General features: G+C 41.2%; 1 protein-coding gene and 1 pseudogene across 8 annotated transcripts in view; both read left to right on the top strand.

Moving 5' to 3' along the window:
• The window catches only part of DLG2 (discs large MAGUK scaffold protein 2), a 1083296-nt gene that overhangs the window by 699921 nt on the left and 362149 nt on the right, over positions 1–21226 (top strand). The gene's annotated exons all lie outside the window — the stretch shown is intronic.
• On the top strand, positions 10170–12025 carry LOC138986238 (L-lactate dehydrogenase A-like 6B; annotated as a pseudogene).

Genomic DNA, 21226 nt, shown 5'->3' on the forward strand with positions numbered 1-21226 from the left:
TGATAAGAAAGACTAGAGATCTCAAGAAAATTAGAGATACGAAGGGAACACTTCTTGCAAAGATGGACACAATTAAGGACAGAAACAGTAAGGACCTAACAAAAGCAGACGAGATTAAGAAGAGATGGGAAGAATACACAGAAGAGCTATATAAAAAAAGATCTTAATGACCAGATAACCACAGTGGTGTGATTACTCACCTACAGCCAGATATCCTGGAGTGTGAAGTCAAATGGGCCTTAGGAAGTGTTACTATGAACAAAGCTAGTGAAGGTGATGGAATTCCACCTGTTTAAAATCCTAAAATATGATGCTGTTAAAGTACTGCACTCAATATGCCAGCAAATTTGGAAAACTTAGCAATGGCCACAGGACTGGAAAAGGTCAGTTTTCATTCCAATCCCAAAGAGGGGCAAAGCCAAAGAATGTTCAAACTACTGCACAATTGCACTCATTTCACATGTTAGCAAGACAGTGTTCAAAATCATTCAAGCTGGGTTTCAACAGTTTATGAACCAAGAACATCCATATGTACGAGCTGGTTTTAGAAAAGGCAGAGAACCAGAGATCAAAATGTCAACATCCATTGGATCACAGAAAAAGTAAGGGAATTTCCAAAAACAAACATCTACTTCTGCTTCATTGACGATGATAAAGCCTTTGACTGAATGGATCATAACAGACTGGAAAATTCTTAAAGAGATGGGAATACCAAACCACCTTACCTGCCTCCTGAGAAATCTGTATGCATGTCAAGAAGCAACAGTTAGAACTGGACATGGAACAACATACTAGTTCCAAATCGGGAAAGGAGTACGTCAAGACTGTACATGGTCACCCTGCTTATTTAACTTATATACAGAGTACTTCATGTGAAATGCTAGCCTGGATGACTCACAAGCTGGAATCAAGATTGCCAGGAGATATATCAATAACCTCAGATATGCAGATGACACCACTCTAATGGCAGAAAGCAAAGAGGAACTAAAGAGCCTCTTGATGAAGGTGAAAGAGAAGAGTGAAAAAGCTGGCTTAAAACTCAACATTCAAAAAACTAAAATCATGGCATCTGGTCCCATCACTTCATGGACAGACTTTATTTTAGGGGGCTCTAAAATCACTGCAGATGGTGATTGCAGCCATGAAATTAAAAGACGCTTACTCCTTGGAAGGAAAGTTATTCAAAAGAAGAGACATTAAAAAGGTCCATCTAGTCAAGGCTATGGTTTTTCCAGGGGTCATGTATGGATGTGAGAGTTGGACTGTGAAGAAAGCTGAGCACCGAAAAATTGATGCTTTTGAACTGTGGTGTTGGAGAAGACTCTTGAGAGTCCCTAGGACTGCAAGGAGATCCAACCAGTCCATTCTAAAGGAGATAAGTCCTGGGTGTTCTTTGGAAGGAATGATGCTAAAGCTGAAACTCCGGTACTTTGGCCACCTCATGCAAAGGTTGACTCATTGGAAAAGACTCTGATGCTGGGAGGGATTGGGGACAGGAGGAAAAGGGGACGACAGAGGAGGAGATGGCTGGATGGCATCACTGACTTGATGGACGTGAGTTTGAGTGAACTCCAGGAGTTGGTGATGGACAGGAAGGCCTGGTGTGCTGCAATTCATGGGGTTGCAAAGAGTTGGACATGACTGAGCAACTGAACTGAACTGAACTGAAAATCACTGCTGATGATGACCTCAGCCATGAAATAAAAAGACACTTGCTCCATGGAAGAAAAGCTATGACAAACCTAAAAAGCATATCAAAAAGCAGAGACGTCACTTTGCCAACAAAGATCTGTATAGTCAAAGCTATGGTTTTTCCAGTAGTCATATATGGATGTGAGAGTTGGACCATAAAGAAGGTTGAGTGCCAAAGAATTGATGTTTTTGAATTGTGATGCTGGAGAAGACTCCTAAGAGTCCCTTGGACAGCAAGGAGATCAAACCAGTCAATCCTAAAGGAAATCAACCCTGAATATTCATTGGAAGGACTGATGCTGAAATTAAAGCCCTAATATTTTGACCACCTGATGTGAAGAGCTGACTCATTAGAAAAGACCCTGATGCTGGGAGAAATTGAGGGCAGGAGGAGAAGGGGGTGACAGAAGATGAGTTGGTTGGATGGCATCCTCAACTCAATGGACATGAATCTGAGCAAATTTTGGGAGATAGTGAAGGAAAGGGAAGCCTGGCGTGCTGCAGTCCTTGGGGTGGCAAAGAGTCCAACATGACTGAGCAACCGAACAATAAAAGGCTCAGTTGTTTATTTGTAAAGTGGAGATCATAACAATTATCTTCCTTGCAGAGTTCTTACAAGAATTAAATGATATAGATGCAAAAATCTTTACTAAAACATGAACAAACCAAATCCATATGTATATAGATTATTATGGTCACAACCAAGTTGTGATTTTTCTTCCCAGGAGTGAGAGGTTTAGTTTAACGTTTAAAAATCAATTATCTAGCAGATACAAACTATTATATATAAAATAGATAAACAACAAGCTCTTACCATATAGTACAGGGAACTATATTCTATATCCTGTAATAAACTAGAATGGAAAAGAATATATGTATTCTGAATCACATTGCCGTACACCAGAAACCAACACAACACTGTAAATCAAGAATACTTCAAAAAAATTTTTGATCAATTACCGTAATTGACTGTATTAATAGAATAAAGGAAATAAATTATAAAAATCTTACAATCATCTCAATACATACCAAAAAAATCATTTAATAAGTTTTTCTTAATTGGAGGACAATTATAATAGTATTTATAACAATAGTTATTTGTACATGCCAAAAAATCATTCAATAATTTTTTCTTAGTTGGAGGGTAATTACAAAAGTTGATAGAAATGATCTAATAGAGAGAAGAAAATTGGTGTTTTATTTATCAATTCACCTAAATATGTATATTTATATATATACGCACACACATATACATATATATTTACATATATTTAGAGAAAGAGGGAAGGAAGAGAAGAGATGGAAAACACTTCATTTACTTGACTGAAATTCTTATGTTTTAATTCTTCGATTCATTCAGTATCTCCTATTGATCCGTTTTATTTAATGCTATATTCCCAGGGCAAGAACAGGGCCTGGCACTTCACAGGTGCTCAGTAATGACAGTATGACCATCAAGTGCTATGCTAGGTGATGTAAGGAAGAGAAAGGTACATTAGAAACTGATCCCACCTTCATGGAGCAGTAACCCAGTGAAGAGACAGGGCATGAACATGGTTATAACGCGTGGCCAGTGTGATAGAATGGGACAATCACATCGTTTGTTTCCATCTTCTCATCCTGCTGTTTTGTTATTTAAATCAACCGTGTTAAGTTCCTTGGTATCACCCTGTCTTCTTTATCATCATCACAACTCCCACCTCACCACAGGATCACGCTCAGTGACTGACGCCTGAGCGGAATCGATGAGCACCTTGTCAGCAGCACTCCGCCCCGCACGAGCCCCCTCTCTCAACCACCCCAAAACTCCCCAGGGAGGCTTTGGCCCTTGCTTCCTAACTTCTGCCCAGGGTCTAAGCAACTGCAGGATTTGAAGCAGAAGAAATCGTGGATCATGAGGCGTCAACTCCGTTGTCGGTGTGCAGGTCTGCATGTGACTCATGAGGGTGATGGAAAGGGCAGGACCCACGAGAAGATCATGATATGCCCAGCTTTAGGAACACAGCGGTAAATAGTGGGGTCTCTGCCCCCAGGCCCTCAGGTCTAATGGGAGGTCAAAGCAAGGAGGATGGAGGCAAATTCTTAAATAAGACCGTATTAAGGAACGTAAGGAACCTAGACAGTATATAGTGGAAAGGAAGGAACTCTTGGGCCAGAAAAAGGAATAAAGCCAGACAGATGCTACCGCAACCCCAGGATATAAAATTGTTCAACCTGTAGAAAATCCTCTCACAGATTGCCTCCATGGAAATTCCTTTGAAGCAGATTGGGTTGGGAGGGGTGGGGATTCATGCTCTGAAATTATGTCTAAAAACTGAAAGCAAACAATTTCTGAAACCAGAATTCCTAACATATAGTAAATGCTGAGAACATGTTTTTAGTTAAAATATTTTTAATATCAGAATGGAAGGAAAGTTATGTTTGAAACCAGGTGACTATCATTTGTAAATGACAATTTTAGAAAGACATTTTAATTATTAAGATCAAATTGCAGGTAGAGGAGTGAGGATAGAGACTGGTTTGGTGAAAATTAACCAGGCAGTGTGCCCAAGATGATCACCAGGTGAACTAGTTAATCTAGTTAAGAGATTCAGGAGTTCAGAGGAGAGAGAATTTTATTAAGTATGGAGGAAGCTGAAGGAAGGGGTTTACAGAAAGCATTTAAGTAGGACTCAAATACAAGAAGAGCAGGCCTCCCACCTTCTCCCAAACCTGTGTCTCCACAGTTCTTCAGTGACATCCTGTGTTCTCCTTTTGGTCTTGATTTGTTTTCATGAATATTTTCCCCAACAGATTTGGAGTTTTCTTGAGGATAGATGTATAGGGTCTAACCCAGGGCTCCACACTCAGGTAGATGTTTGTGAGTGATGAATACCTTAGCAAATGAAAGAACTTGAATAAATCTTCCCTAAGGGGAAGGGAAAGCCTTTAACTGTTTATTTCAAATTTTTCACTGAAATGAAATTTTTTTAATGTTGCCTCTGCCCTTATAATCCAACATATCACCTCAGTTTTCTAGTTACAGTGCAGTCTGAGAGAGAGAAAACCAAGACGCAAAGCTTACAAGAGAAATGACTGAAGTGCGGATGGGTAGATGGTATCCCAAGGGTAGCATTTTCTTTCCTAGAAGTTCTTTCTAGGCTGCATACTTGCTGTGCTTTTGGGATGTCAGGACCCACTTGCACATCCGCAAACTAGTAAATCAGAAAATACCCACTTTTCCAGACCCCAAACCCACATAAGTGTCTGCTCCTGGAGAAATAACCTCTAAGGATTCTTGTCATTGGGAACATCTACTCTCTTGTCCTCAGAGACTTACAAGACAAATCACTCTGAAAACCAGAGAAGTTAAATAGTGCATCCAAAGTGACACAATTAAATGGAAACCTGGACGTTGACCTACTCTTTTCTTATACATTTTTTCCCAGTTACTGTATTTTCACATGCTGTGGCCTACGAACCTAGTACTCCAAGCTACAACAAACAGCACCTTCAGATTGAAGCCTGATTCTTCAGTCTGAATCATGTTTACCGTGTTACACACAAAATGTTTAGGTAACCTGCCTGCCAATGCAGGAGACATAAGGGACCCAGGTTTGATTCCTGCATCAGGAAGATCCCCTGGAAGAGGAAATGGCAACCCACTCCAGTATTCTGGCCTGGAGAATCCCATGGACAGAGGAGACTGGCGGGCTACAGTCCATTGGGTTGTAAGGAGTAGGACACGACTGAAGCAATTTAACACACTTCCTTAATCTAGTAGTACTATATGAGGACAAGGATAGTAAGTCGTTGTTTCTGAATAGTATTTTCTGATTTACAGAGCAATTTATGTTTTAATTTTCAAAGCAACCTTGAGACAGACAAGAAACACACCATTATCTGTAACACCCACTTTTCACAAAGAAACCAAGCCACAGAGAAGTTAAATGGTACCTCCAAAGTCATAACATTAAATGAAACCTGGTAATTTAGCTGCTCTTTTCTTATTCATTCTCCCAGTTATTTTCATACACTGTGGCATGCAAACCGGGTGCTCCCAGATACAATGAAAACATTACCACTGTGGTTATTCTCCAAGAATCCACAAGATGGCAGTAAGAGACAGATATTGCATACACTTGCAGTCACCGGCGGTATCTGGCCTGTTTGCTGAGTTTTTGTACTGTTGTACGTATTAAAACTGATTGTTGTCCTAATGCTAGAGTTTTAAAATATCATTCAGAGGACTTCCCTGGTAGTCCAGTGGTTAAGGTTCTGCCCTTTCATCCCAGGGTGCACAGCTTCAACCCCTGGTCAGGAAACTAAGATCCCATATGCCACACAATGGCCTGTATATATATATATATATATCTCCCCTGGAGGAGGAAGTGGCAACCCACTCCAGTGTTCTTGCCTGGAGAATCCCATGGACAGAGGAGCCCTGGGGACTGCAGTCTATGGGGTCACAGAGTCAGACAACTGAAACAACATAGCAAATAGCATATATATTATATATATATATGTATATACACGTATAATTCATAGAACAAAAGTGAATTAATATGTTAAAGTAAAAGTTGTGACTTCATTGCTGTTTTTTTCCTCTCTTTTTTCTTTTTTTATGAGAGTCTCATTTTTTAAAGACACAAAATGCTAAGAATCAGCCAGGAGCCCTAACAGTCAAACAAGACTGCTTGAGAAAATGAAAAATGTTGCTCCTTCCTAAACATAGACTAATCGATGATTCTCTTGCTTGAAGGAAAGGAAAAGAAGGGTCAGTGAAGAGCCAATAGTTAATCTTCCATATAATTTAATTGCTTGTTATTTCTCTCTGTTCAAAATCTACCCTGGAGGAAAACGTTCCTGATCGACCTTGTTGAATGATGCCGTGACTCAAGCTACAAAATATTTATCTCCTGTATCGCTAATAGGCATGGTTTAGTGCAACAGAAGCTGCCCTAAACTATGGCCATTTTTTACATGTATTTTTATTATTCTACTCACAGATTTGTGATAGAATTCAGGAGACTGGAAACTACATTTTACTTTCATTTTTTAAAATCTGCTTCCACGTTCAATACATATGGATATGAGTTAGTTGTCCCAGAACTGCAAGCATCACAGAAAAGCACACTCTGTATTAAGCATAAATGACATGGAGTGTTTATCAGCCTCTCCTTTGTATAGTAGACACTACACCTCAGTTCAAAAAGATGGCAGTGAGTTCACATCAGACCTGAAGCGTTTTAAAATGGCCATTAGCTATCTCTGGTATGAAGTCCTTTGGGAACTCTCCCACGCTGCACAGATTTCTCATTTTCCTCTCCTCCTGACTTCTTTCATCTCTGATTACCTTCCAGTTCATGGTCATTTCTCATTAAAAACGCAGCTGTCATTTTTGCTCGATTGTAAGAGACTCTCCTTTCACTTCATTGTATTTTCTAATCTCAGTTTTTTTCCCCAAGAAAAATTCTGATTGCAATCTATTAAGATAATATGATTTTCTTTCCCTTACACCAATATCTACTTAAAACTTCTGTTAGGAAATGAGATATCCCAATCTGTTCATTTATCCACACTTCCCTGACCACAGCAAACTTGATAGAGGTCTTCAGGTTCTGCGTTCCCTTGCTATGCAGGATGAGGTGATGACAAAGCCATTTGTCATGTCCTCAAGATACATGTAGTCTAGAAGAAGTGAGTAGGTCCACCTAGAGTGATGGCAAAAGAAAAGTACAAAGAGACACAGGCGTTCAGAGAAGAGGCTAAACCTGGCCCTCTTGTGAGGATGTGATCTGGGGAGGATTCATGCTCTCAGAAATGAGCTGACCTCCCAGATTCTCCCCATAAGTCCAAGATAAACCATCTTTTCATTAGGCCCCAAGGAAAGAGCATGAAGTCCAATGCAGAAGTAAAAGTTAGGGGTGCTCATGAATTCTAACCAACTGGAGTTAACAAGATAGGAGATACAGGAGACTAATCAGGCCTCTGATCAAGGCTGAGGCATTTGAGCCCTGGACCCATAAAGGGAAAAGCAAACAGTTGCCAGTGGCATACACATGATGAAACCTGACCAGCTCCTGAGCACCCTCGCCCGTGGCTCAGCGGACAAGAATCCACCGGCGATGCAGGAGACACAGGTAGACACGGGTTCAGTGCCTGGACTGAGAAGATTCCCTGGAGAAGGAAATGGCAACCCACTCCAGTGTTCTTGTCTGGAAAGGCCATGGACAGAGGAGCCTGGCGGCTGCAGGCCACAGGACTGCAAAGGGACACAACTGAGCCCAGCACAGCACGCCCCCTCAGAGTCCTGCGAAGTGAGACAACGGACGCTCCTGGTGTCTGAAGACCCTTCCAGCTCCGACAGTCTAGGGCTGTGTGTCTGAGAGAACTTTGGGATACTAAAAAGAAGCACTGAAGCTTCCAAACATTTCATTTAGGACTAATTACTAGGGATTTCCCTTTAATAAAAGCTTTTAAAAACTAAAAATTGAAGGCATGCATTCATGTTTTTTCAGTCTGTTTGGCTATAATTTACTTATCAGAATAAAGTCAAAATTCCTCCCTATAGCTTTTTTTTTTTTTCAGCTTGTGCAGTCTCATCTCTTAAAACCCCTTTCTTCACATTGTCTACTCTCCCCTCCTCACCTGCTTCTCCTAAATAGGTCATTTCTATTCATCCTTTCCCCGAGTCAGGAAGATCCCTCTGGAGAAGGGAATGGCTACCCACTCCAGTATTCTTGTCTGGGAAGATTCCGTGGACAGAGGAGCCTGGTAAGGCTACAGTCCACGGGGTCACAAAGAGTCAGACACGACTGAGCGATTAAACACACACATACATTCATTCTTTAGATCGCATTCAGTTGTTACACTCTCTGAACACTCTCAAAATCCCTCTCAACACACACGGAGATGCCCCCAGGTTAGGTACCCATCTTAATAGACTCATAGACCCAGTACTTTCCCTGTCACAACACTTACACTCTAGTTTGTTAACAACACATTTAGTGCTCCGTTTTTCTCTCTAGATTGTAAGCCAGGACAATGTCTATCTTGCTTTCCTGACACATGATAGATATCCTATAAATATTTAATGAGCAAAAGAATAAAGCTAATTATTTTAAGTCAGTAGATTCTGAGTGAAGACCTAGTAAAATAGTACATGACATTGTATATCTCTGTTGCCCTGGATGATGTTAGAAACTGTCCCTACAGGTTGACTCTTTAAGGATTCCAGCTGACACGAATGTGTGTAACCTAACAGTATTTGAAGAATGTTTTAAGACTAACATCTTCAAAATAAAAGAGTAATAATTATACTTATGTCTTTCATATAACAGGGGCTTCCCTGATGGCTCAGATGTTTAAAGAATCTGCCAGCAATGCAGAAGACATGGGTTCATATAACACCCGGGTTCATATAAAAACCACTAGAGGGCAATGAAAGCCAACTTGAAACATCTTTTAAAGGAAAGAATAGTAAAAATGTTTTTCTTGGTAAAATCTGGACAGCTGATCTTATGTTGGGGATAGTTAAAGGAACTGTAGGCTATAGTCTCTGTGATTATGGGTTGAGCAGTTATAATTACCTTTCTCATGTGGTCTTAAAACCTAGATTATCTGTGATCATAACATCACCTTACATTTTATGCTTGATCTCATTTGAACCTCCCACAACATTGTTGTTGTTTAGTCGCTAAGTCATGTCCGACTCTTTGCAACCCCATGGACTGTAGCCTTTCAGGCTCCTCTGTCCATGGGATTTCCCACATCAGCAGGGGATACATTCTTTTCTCATTTTCCAATGAAAAAAACAACTGGGGTTCAAGAGGTATTGATGTAGTAAGTAGCCAGAAGGAACAAAATTACTGGCACAAACTGTGTGAATACTTGTTGGCTGCTTATATTTACCACACATACAAAATTCCTTGCTAAGGCAGACAATCTGGGAGAATACAGTTCCCAAAATTAGTTGCAGCAATTTAGAATGGAGACATAAGGCAGTAGCTTCTTAGCAGAAGATCTTGTGGTTCTAGGTTACCACAAGGTACCATCTGATGATGATGTCAGAATACGTACGTAGAACCTATTTACAGAAATATGCTGCCGGAGCCTAGAAAGGGGACAAGCTTCTGACCTTCACACTGGTTAGACCCTTCCTAAGACCATATGGACCATTCCAGTTGCTGCATTTTTGAAATCAAGAAACAACAGACTAGGGCTAATGTACAAGATATATTAGAGACTTAAGGAGAAATTAGGATGTCCTGAAGCGCCGGAGTCCAACCCCAGCAACCAGGGATTCAACCTGAAGAGGTGAATGGTGTCGGCGATGAGACAGCCTCTCATTTTTCTATGGACTGCCTCTTTATTCCAAGTTTAAGATTCTCTTTTATACTTGTACAAAAACAATAGGCCAGAGGTTTGACATTTTCAGTTCCCCCTCTCCTAGATTTATTATCTCCATAAATCATTGTTGCTCTTCAGAGTTCCTGCTTCAGTGATTCTCTCAGCCTTATCATCTATTATCTACCTCCTCTAATGTGTCCTATAGTTAACTTGTGATTACATTGTAACTCATGCTACATTCCTCAGTTTACTACTTATCTTTCTAAGTCCTGTTTGCCCCTAACATCCTGAGCTCACTATCTCTTAAGAAAGGCGTCAACTTCTATAAGCTATAGTAAAATATGCTAACTTTACAACATTCCTTAAATCTTTAACTTCTAACTATTTTAATTATTTCTAAGCCCTAAATTCAGTAAACTCCTTTGCCATAAATATTCTCCTCACAAATAGGCTTCAGATATCAATCCCTCCCATGGCCTCAAGCTATGGCCTATGTGCTCATCCTGGAACACTCTTTTGTAAAAGTCCTTGAACAAATGTCAATGATTAACTTTATGAATTATTTTCTGAGCACAGCTGCAGAAGGCTTTGTGCCTTCTCATGCTCCTCTCAAGAACAATAAGCACCTTAATATTCCTTTTCAGTCAACTCAGCAGAGGAGAGGAAAGGACAAGTCAGAATTACAAGGCCTAACTCCTTCATCCTGGGGCCGTGCCTCCGTTTTGTCAGTAATGCCTAACACAGCTCCCGACACTGAAAGGGGTATGAGAACAAGGGAGATGGGGTTAGCTATAATAATGCTTAAGCTTGTTGGCACTGGAGTCAGAAAATGTGGATATGACTTGACATTCACACTGAAAACTAATCATTCCAGGGACCTGGGTTGGTTTATTATGTATATCAAATATGGACGCCAACATGGGTATGTAAAAGGCTCACCCTACGATTCACTTGCTGTAGAAGAAGCCTCTTGACTATCTTAGTCTGAGCCAATAGGAGAAGTCCTTTCTGGAGGCTGAAGGTGAAGGCCTAGGGAGGCCCCTGGGTGGCAGGCATGGCCTTGCACAGTAGCAGGGGAGGGAGATGCTGAGCTTTCAGAGGCTTTCTCCAATCTCCTCCTCCACCTCTTGTGTAAGCAGACATGAGGTGGGTTCAGGGAGTTCTAAGGGCCAGCTTAGAGTGGGCGCTGTGGGGTTTTTCTTCACCTGAGGATGGCTTAGTGTCCCCTGCAGGTGGCAGGCACCTCACTGCTCTTCACCCCTGTCACCCATGAATTTATGATGAATTTCGCTTCCAAGAAGACCATTCTTCACAATAAGATAAAAGAAGCAGATTGGTTGGCATGGCCTCTGCTATCACCATTTTTTAGAAGATGTGAATGATGAACTTGCCTCTGTGGGTATATTGATGAAGGCAAATTGAATGATGAAACACCAGATCTTGAGTCCTTTTATGAAAATGCCAAATGCTGTTTCCAGGAAAGGTTATCTTGTCACTGCAAACTCCAACTTAGTGATTATCACAGCAGGTGCACATCAGGAAGGAGGAGAAACACGCCTTCATTTAATCCACCGAAATGTGACTGTCTTCAATGTTTTAACATATTATCCAATACAATCGCCATGGCTGGCAAACTGATTATTGCTTCTAATCTAATGGCTATCTCATGTAGCCTGGAAGTTGAATGAATTTCCCAAAATCGTGTTATTGGAAGCGGTCATAATCTGGACACTGCCCATTTCCCTTCTTTGGTTAAGCAGAAGCTTGGTGTCTGCTCTGAAACCTGTCATGGGTGGATCCTTGGAACATGGAGACTCAAGCGTTCCTGTGTGGAGTAGAGTGAACATTGCTGATGATCCTCGGAAGGATCTGAACTCAGATGTAAGAACTGATAAAGGTCATGAGCAGTGGGGAAACATCCACAAAGGAGTGATTGTCGATGCCTATGAGATTATTGAAATGAAAGGCAAAGCAGCTGACCTTTGAACTACACAAGTTTGAACTTTGCCAGTCTACTTATATGCAGATTTTTTTCTATAGGAAGCACTATGGTACTATACTATCTATGCTCCATTGGTTAAATTCCTGAGTGCAAAACAATGGATACAGAGGAACCACATGTAGGGAGGACCCAACTATTGGTTATAGGTGGATTTTTCAACTTTACAGAGGGCTGGGGCCCCTAATACCTCCCTCACCCAGTGTTGGCCAAGAGTTAACTACTTCTTGGGCCACTGGCCCATCTTTAGCTGATTTAACATAAAGTCTTTTAACATCAAGTATTTTGAAGACTCTTGAGTACATCCAGGGACTTCCCTGGCAGTTCAGTGCTTAAGACTCCATGCTTCCACTGCGGGTAGTAGGGTTCCATCCCTGGTTGGGAAACTAAAATCCTGCATGCCATGTGTTGCAGCCAATGAGTAAAAAGGAAAAAAACAAAACAAAACAGTACATCCAGTTTCCACCAATTAAGGACCTCTATAGAATAAATGAAGAAGTGTTCCTCAGTGTTCCTTGTTCCATGGGAGAAAATAATATTACAGACCCTATACAGAACCTTGACAAGGTTCACTGGCGGGGGTGGGGGGGGCGGGGAGGAGGGGTGCAGAAATACTTTGGGAAATTCAGAAAGAGTTCAGGCTTTAAAGTTTCTTAAAGCTACCATCCTGAAGTTATTGAAGAAGAGAGAGTAGGTATGGGACTATATATGTTAAACCTATAAATAAACTTGAAACCCCAAGAATTGGAAAGAGGAAAGTGGGTAGAATGACTGCCCATTTAGCCCTCCAGCTCTTTTATTTAGCATCCAGATGTCAGATGACACTTATTTTTTACAATCTGAAGTGATTGTGCCAAACAAGGTGTTTTTGGTACCTCCAACGTATCAGTACTTGTCTTATATATATACAGATGTAGTTGCCATTTGGTTCAAAAGAACCTATGATGTAGGTGTTTATTGTGTTATAGAAATTCTTATTTTAAGCTGGAAAAAAAAAGTTCTAATTCCTTTAAATACATACTAATTATATTACTCTGGCTGACTTATACCTATGTTTATTTATGTACTATTTTTAAAAGTTATAACTACTTCTGTAAGGTAAAAATAAAGTACATGCACAAAGGGGGAAAAAATGGATTTGGATCCTGACTCTAGACTTATAATTGTGAACTTGGGCAATTTACTTCTCTGCCTCAGTTTCCTCAGCCACAAAACGATGACCGTGTCTATTTATAGGGCTGTTAGGAGAAAGAGTCAAAATAATGCATGTACATTTGGTGCCACATTTGGCACAAGGAAGGATTTAATAAATGCTTGCCCTTTGCTGTTGTTGGGCTGTTAAAGCATTTGCAAGGCCTTTCTGTAGAAATGAATGTAGACTTATTTGTGTTGCCCCAGAAAATGTATCAGAACCCAGAGAGCCACTAGCTAAAAGCAAGAGTTTGTGAATCTGGCAGGTTAGTTTTCAAATCCAGTTTCTACCACATAATGCCTAACTAATCTTCGACGAATTACTCAGCCTCACTGAGTCTCCATTTTCCCGTGTTAAGAAGCATTTGCAGCAGCTCTGCACTGTGCTAAGTAAGTGGGCAGAGCAACAGGGTGTCATCTCACTCCATTGTAGTTAGTGGGCAGGGGACAGCTAACCATCTACAGGGCTTGAGAGAGCGCGTACCTGCAGAGGGGGAGATTTTTTTTTTATTAAATCTCAAACGACCCTATCAAGTGCATTTGTTTCTACCCTTGAAAATGTCAGAAATAAAATTTGTTCTCACATTCAAGTTGTCTTCATCTGGCTTGTCATAAGCTGGTCCTCAAGTGGCCATTCATTCAAAACAGTTTCCCCTAGAAGAGCATTTGGCCTTTAAAGTTGACTAGGTTCCTTTATTTCTTGAAAAGAAAAAAAAAAAAAAGGAAGGAAAAATGTTGGCTTTGGAGACAGATCTCTGAACTTTGCTTTACTTGCTAACAGCTCTGAGAACTTTGGACAATTACTTGGCCTCCTTGAACTAAATGTCCTCTGCAAAATAGGGCAGGCGTGTACGTCAAAGAACTGTTAGGGGGCTTAAGTGTGCCAGGGTGTAGGCACCCAGCCTGGTGCCTGACACAGAGGAGGTCCTGCCTTCCAGGGCAGCAGCCCCGGCAATCCTAGTGCTCACGGCTCTCTGAGCCAGCCTCGAACACCGGCCTTCTGATGATCATCCCATCTTAACCCAGGGACATGGCCCCTGCCAGCTGAAAGCTGACCTCTGGGCCATCTCCCACACTTTTAGTCCATGAGCTCTCCCCTTCACACCCTGTGTGTACCTGGGATTCTAGTGTTCCCATGCTCTTTCTGTGTGCCCTCAGTGAAAATCTACCCTTCTGGAAAGAAATCAGATGCCCCAGTTCACCTTGAAGTTGAATACCATGAAAAGGCAAAGTGTCATCCCAACTACAGTGAATATTAAAATATACTATTTTAATAGTATAACAAGCTTAAAGCTAGAGCACTGACTCTCAAATGGTAAAATTATAGGATTTGCAATATTCCCCATGAAAAAAGAATTTCAGAAACGCAGCAGAGTCCTTCATCGCCTGAGTCCATTTTTACATTTCAAAGTTGACTACATGAGGCTGTGATCTCTCTGACACCAAACCCAAATCTTATCTTTATTGATTCCAGTACATGGTGCATCCTCCGGCAGGTTATAGGTATTCAATAAATGTAGACTAGATGGTCTTAAGGCCATGTCGGATGTATAAAAATATTTCCTAGCCCACACCACTGCTCTTAAATACAAATATAAACCATTTATCAAACACTTGGGAGAAGGGAGTTAGAAGAAATAAAAGTACTTTCCTTTTCTTTAATGTTGAGGAGAGAGGGTATAAATTCCCTTTACTTCAGTCACTCAGTCTTGTCCAACTCTTTGCGACCCCATGAACTGCAGCACTCCAGGCCTCCCTGTCCATCACCAACTCCCAGAGTTTACCCAAACCCATGTCCATCGAGTCAGTGATGCCATCCAACCATCTCATCCTCTGTCGTCCCCTTCTCCTCCTGCCCTCAATCTTTCCCAGCATCAGGGTCTTTTCCAGTGAGTCAGCTCTTCGCATCAGGTGGCCAAAGTATTGGAGTTTCAGCTTCAGCATCAGTCCTTCCAGTGAACACCCAGGACTGATCTCCTTTAAGATGGACTGATTGGATTTCATAGAAGAAGGAGGATTTGAATTGAGCTTCCCAAGGCCAGGGTGGCAGGATCACCCTGTGGCTCCTGAGTAGATAGAGAATTCCCAGCAGACAGCAAGCGAGAAGTTCAAAAGCCACTGGTGCTGATGACGACACTGGAAACACTCGTCTGAGCAGCTAGTTTTGGAAACCTGCACCCCAGTGTACATTTCCCTATCTGCATTTCAGTTTCCTTTGGACATTTTAAACACTTCTTCTCCCACATCCCCTCTCACACATCTCCTACACACTCCCTATCCTCCATCTCTCCCACATATATAGCAAAAAAAAAAGGAGGGGGATCTCTTTCTCTGTGATACTAATTTCCTCTAATCTTTGCTCAGTAATGTATCACAGTCAGAACAAGTTTCAACTCATTAGTTGACAATCTTAATGTCACTCGCTTAAAAGAGTCAAAGATTTGCTCTTCTGCTTAATATCCAACAAGAAATATGGATTTTAATGTACCTTCCCCCACTGCCTGAGGCTGAAATTTCCACAAAATTGAACTCAAATTTGAACATTTTAAAACTATTCTGGAAAAAAAAAAAAGAACCAAGGAGATTTATTTTACTGTTTCTTCTTTACTATTAAAAAAAATAACATGAATTTTACTGCTTGGATGTGTTTAACCAGGAAATAATAGGACTTCCCTAATGGTTCAAGTGGTAAAGAATCTGCCTGCAATGCAGGAGATGCAGGAGATGTGAGTTCAATCCCTGGGTCAGGAAGAACCCCTGGAGAAAGAAATGGCAACCCACTCCAGTATTCTTGCCTGGAAAATCCCGTGGACAGAAGAGCCTGGAGGGCTACAGTCCACAGGGTCAAAAGGAGTCAGACATGACTGAGCACACAGGCACAGTCTAACCCAAAAGAGCCCAAGAGTTAAATTTTACATGCCATTCACATTAAAAAGTACAAAATTGAAATGTGCTTTTAGTGGTATCAGTAGTGGTATGAGGTTGAACCATTGGACTTCCCAGATGGCGCTAGTGGTAAAGAACCCACCTGCCAATGCAGGATACATAAAGAGATATGGGTTCAATCCCTGGGTGGGGAAGAACCCCTGGAGGACGGCATGGAAACCCACTCCAGTATTCTTGCCTGGAGAATCCCATGGACAGTGGAGTCTGGCGAGCTACAGTTCACAGGGTCTCAAAGAGTCAGACATGACGGAAGCAACTTAGGGTGCATGCATACAAAATTACCATTTTTCTAGGTCAGGTCAAATATTGGCAGTTTTGTACAGCTCAAACTAATATGGATTCATATTTCTCTAGTACCCACAGAACCCTCACAGAGAGCTTGGTCCTATAACTCTTGGGCAGAGGTTAAGGCCATAGGTGATAGTATGTAAAGTGTCTTGGAGGGTTCACATTAGAAAAGTCACCTCTGTTGGTTTACTCTTAACAAGGATGTTTAGTGGCTTCCCAATTTAAAAGTAACAGCCATCATCCACTCAGTAGGTTTTTGTATGCATCATCTCATTCAACCAATATGATTCTGCAACTCTTTTGAAGAAAATATCCCTATCACTCTGTAGATGTGAAAAATGGAGTCTCAGAGCAGGTCACCTGCCCAGGATCACACAGCAGGGAAGGGACAGTTCCAAAATTCCAAGCCTAAATCTGCTGGCAAAGCCCATACTTTTTCCCCTATGTTACACTGCTCCCACTGATATGGGAAGCAGTGAAGGAAGAGAGGGAGGGAGGAAGGAAACAAAGGAAGAAAAACAGGTCTTCAAAATGAAATACCAGTTATCATCAGCTGCTGCTGCTGCGTCACTTCAGTTGCGTCCGACTCTGTCTGACCCCAGAGATGACAGCCCACCAGGGTCCCCCGTCCCTGGGATTCTCCAGGCAAGAACACTGGAGTGGGTTGCCATTTCCTCCTCCAATGCATGATGGTGAAAAGTGAAAGTGAAGTCACTCAGTCGTGTCCGACTCTTTGTGACCCCATGGACTGCAGCCTACCAGGCTCCTCCGTCCATGGGATTTTCCAGGCAAGAGTACTGGAGTGAGTTGCCATTGCCTTCTCCGTTATCATCAGCACTTAATAGTATGGATACATGTTGAGCTCTTTGCATGGGAATTTTAACTTTCTACACTTAGGCCCTTGAGATGAAACCTGATAAAGCAAGAGATCTTCTTATAGACCCTGAGCGCCTCAAGAGAAGAGGTTGTATCTAAATAATCTTGGTATCTATGGACGGTGGCATAGGACCTAAAACATAGTAAGTCCCAAATAAGTGTTTCGAGAATGAATGTGTGAATGAGTAAATAAATGAATGACTTTTACAATGGAGGGAGGCAGAATAGGTACATAGCTCTCTGCAGAATCAAACATCTTACTATAGATATATATATAGATATATATATATATTTTTTTAATCACATGATTGAGTCACAGAGTCATAACTCTGAATGGGACTTCATGAGTTCCCTTGCGTAATACTTGTTTGTTTGTTTTATGAGTCAAGGAACTAAAGCACAAACTTCCAAAGCTAATTAGTGAGGAAGCTAGAGCCACATCCACTAAGTATTCTTGAAAACATACTCATCCCTGGATTATGCCACCTATCGGGACATAAAAACACTAATCTAAAATAGTGAATTATCCTAACCCCATCCATGATCGAGAACTTCCAGATGTACAAGCTGGATTTAGAAAAGGCAGAGGAACCAGAGATCAAATTGCCAACATCTGCTGGATCATAGAAAAAGAAGGGAATTCCAAAAAACATCTACTTTTGCATCACTGACTACACTAAAGCCTTTGACTGTGTGGATCACAACAAATTGGAAAATTCTTAAAGAGAAGAGAATACCAAACCACCTTATTTGTCTCCTGAAAAATCTGTATGCAGGCCAAGAAGCAACAGTTAGAACCAGACATGGAACAATGGACTGGTTCAAAATTGGGGACAGAGTACGACAAAGCTGTGTATTGTCACCCTCCTTACTTTGCTTATAGCTAGAGCACATCATGTGAAATGCCAGGCTGGATGAAGCTCAGGCTGGAATCAAGATTGCCAGGAGAAATATCACCAACCTCAGATATACAGATGACACCACTCTAATGGCAGAAAATGAAGAGGAACTAAAGAGCCTCTTGATGAAAGTGAAAGAAGAGAGTCAAAAAGCTGATTTAAAACTCAACATTCAAAAAACTAAGATCATGGCATCTGGCTCTATCATTTTAGGTTTTGCAGGCCATATATGTTTGTTGTAACTATTGAAATCTGCTGTTATAGTACAAAAGCCATTCAGATCAGATCAGATCAGTCGCTCAGTCGCGTCCGACTCTTTGTGACCCCATGAACCACAGCACCCCAGGCCTCCCTGTCCATCACCAACTGCCTGAGTCTACCCAAACCGATATCCATTGAGTCAGTGATGCCATCCAACCATCTCATCCTCTGTTGTCCTCTACTACTCCTGCCCATCTTTCCCAGCATCAGGGTCTTTTCAAATGAGTCAGCTCTTCACAGGAGGTGGCCAAAGTATTGGAGTTTCAGCTTCAACATCAGTCCTTCCAAAGAACACCAAGGACTGATCTCCTTTAGGATGGACTGGTTGGATCTCCTTGCAGTCCAAGGGACTCTCAAGAGTCTTCAATACCACAGTTCAAAACCATCAATTCTTCTGAGCTCAGCTTTCTTTATAGTCCAACTCTCACATCTATACATGACTACTGGAAAAACCATAGCCTTGACTAGATGGACCTTTGTTGACAAAGTAATGTCTCTGCTTTTTAATATGCTGTCTAGGTTGGGCATAACTTTCCTGCCAAGGAGTAAATGTCTTTTAATTTCATGGCTGCAATCACCATCTGCAGTGATCATGGCAAATAGATGGGGGGAAAGTAGAAACAGTGACAGACTATATTTTCTTCGGCTCCAAAATCACTGCAGAGAGTGACTACAGCCATGAAATTAAAAGATGTTTACTCCTTGGAAGAAAAAAATTATGACAAACCTAGACAGTGTATTAAAAAGCAGAGACATCACTTTGCTGACAAAGGTCCATTTAGTCAAAGTTACGGTTTTCCTAGTAGTCATGTACAGATGTGAGAGTTGGACCATAAATAAGGCTGAGCACTGAAGAATTGATGCTTTTGAACTGTGGTGCTGGAGAAGACTCCTGAGAGTCCCCTGGACAGCAAGGAGATCAAACCGTTCAATCGTAAAGGAAATCAACCCTGAAAATTCATTGAAAGGACTGATACTGAAGCTCCAATATTTTGGCCACCTAATGTGAAGAGCTGACTCATTGGAAAAGACCCTAATACTGAGAAACATCGAGGCAGGAGGAAAAGGGGGTGACAGAGAATGAGATGGTTCAGTGGCATCACTGACTCAATGGACATGAGTCTGAGCAAACTCCAGTAGATAGTAGAGGACAGGGAAGCCTGACATGCTGTAGTCCATGGGGTCCTGAAGAGGTGGACATGACTTAGCAACTGAACAACAAGCTATATTTTGATACACTGGATATATATGTGAATATACATACATTCTATGAATATGGATATATACACATATAAATAATTGCAGAACAATTTACTTTCTTTAAAGAAATATAAAAGTGAACTGGTCTATTTTTCCCACACAGCAATTAATAAAGATCAAGATGAGGCAGGAATTTCTAGATGGTGGCGAGTCAAATACAAGCTTTTTGTTTTGAGAACCCCACCCATCTACTAATCCTAAAGTGGATTAATACCACAGAAAGGAAACTTACATGGCCAGACACCCACAGGCCAGCAAAAACGAAACCAAGAACGTTACTTTTCATACATACAACAGACACTTTTACATACATTATCCTGAAAAAACATGTTATACAATTACACATACTTTCTTAGTGATTTATCATTTTATGCACATTTATTTATCTCCTATTCATTTCCGGGGGGGGGGGGGGCACACCTTTTCCTAGTTTACCTCACTTTCTTATTATACCTGACTTTGAAGAGAAGCAATATTTAGAACTGACTCATTCCCTGCAAATAGATGACAAGCTTGTATAATCTGATCTAATATTCATGGTTTTCTATCAGTCATTTCAAGTCTCCAATGAGACTTTTCCCCAAGTGCCTCTGTCAACCCTGTATTTTGTATTTGAGCTTCATACTAAAATCACATCAATGCAGTGATGTTTTCACGCTTTTATGAGGGAATGAGTTGTTGGCAAAGGACGGGTAAGAAATGAAGGTTTCCATAGAGGTGATGTAAACCTTGAACTATACATATGCTCAGAAGCTTAGAGTTAAGCTGCTGATGACTGGCCAGTGCTCGTAAGGAAAAAGGAGAACGTGAGACTGAAAACTTGGGGTCTAAAACATTCAGCATGTAACGGCTATTTTAAGGAGTATGAGCTTTCAATCAATTCCTTGATATACAGTAGGGATCTACATTAGACAAGAACAAGTGGGTTTTTAAAAAATATTTTACAGCAGCTCCATAGCCTTATAAAGCCTAGGGAGCTTCCCCAGAAACCCAATGCAGAAAAATCCTAACTTCAGGCTTGTCTTCAACTTAGAGTCACAGAACATGAAATATAAACAAGATAGCCTGAGATGATATTTCAAAATAGAAGCAAAGAATTTTATTTCAGCTTGAGAGCAAGTTCCTCTGGTTTGCCTATATTTGAGAGCTAACTCAATGTTTCGGTAGTATTCATTTGGGGAGTGAGAAAACTTTATTTTTTATTAGCATAATTATAGGGCTCTGGAAGAAGCAAGTCAGTTTGGACTTCGAATGGGCAACCAATTCCAGAAAGTCTGCGTTAGGTGCAAACACGCTAAGTCGTGGGCTGTGCTTCCAACAGAGCAGGAGAAATCGAAGGGAGAAGAGAAAAAAAGGATGTAGTAAGAAAACCGATCGGTCAGAGGGAGGGGGTAGGAGAAAGGCAAGAGAGACGGCGGCGGGAAGAGAGCCGCAGAGGAAAGATAAGCGGGAGGCAGCGGGGAGGCGGTCACAGATGCAGCTG

The sequence above is a fragment of the Bos mutus genome, chromosome 29 (assembly GCF_027580195.1).
Source record: "Bos mutus isolate GX-2022 chromosome 29, NWIPB_WYAK_1.1, whole genome shotgun sequence".
NCBI classification, from domain to species: Eukaryota; Metazoa; Chordata; class Mammalia; order Artiodactyla; family Bovidae; genus Bos; species Bos mutus.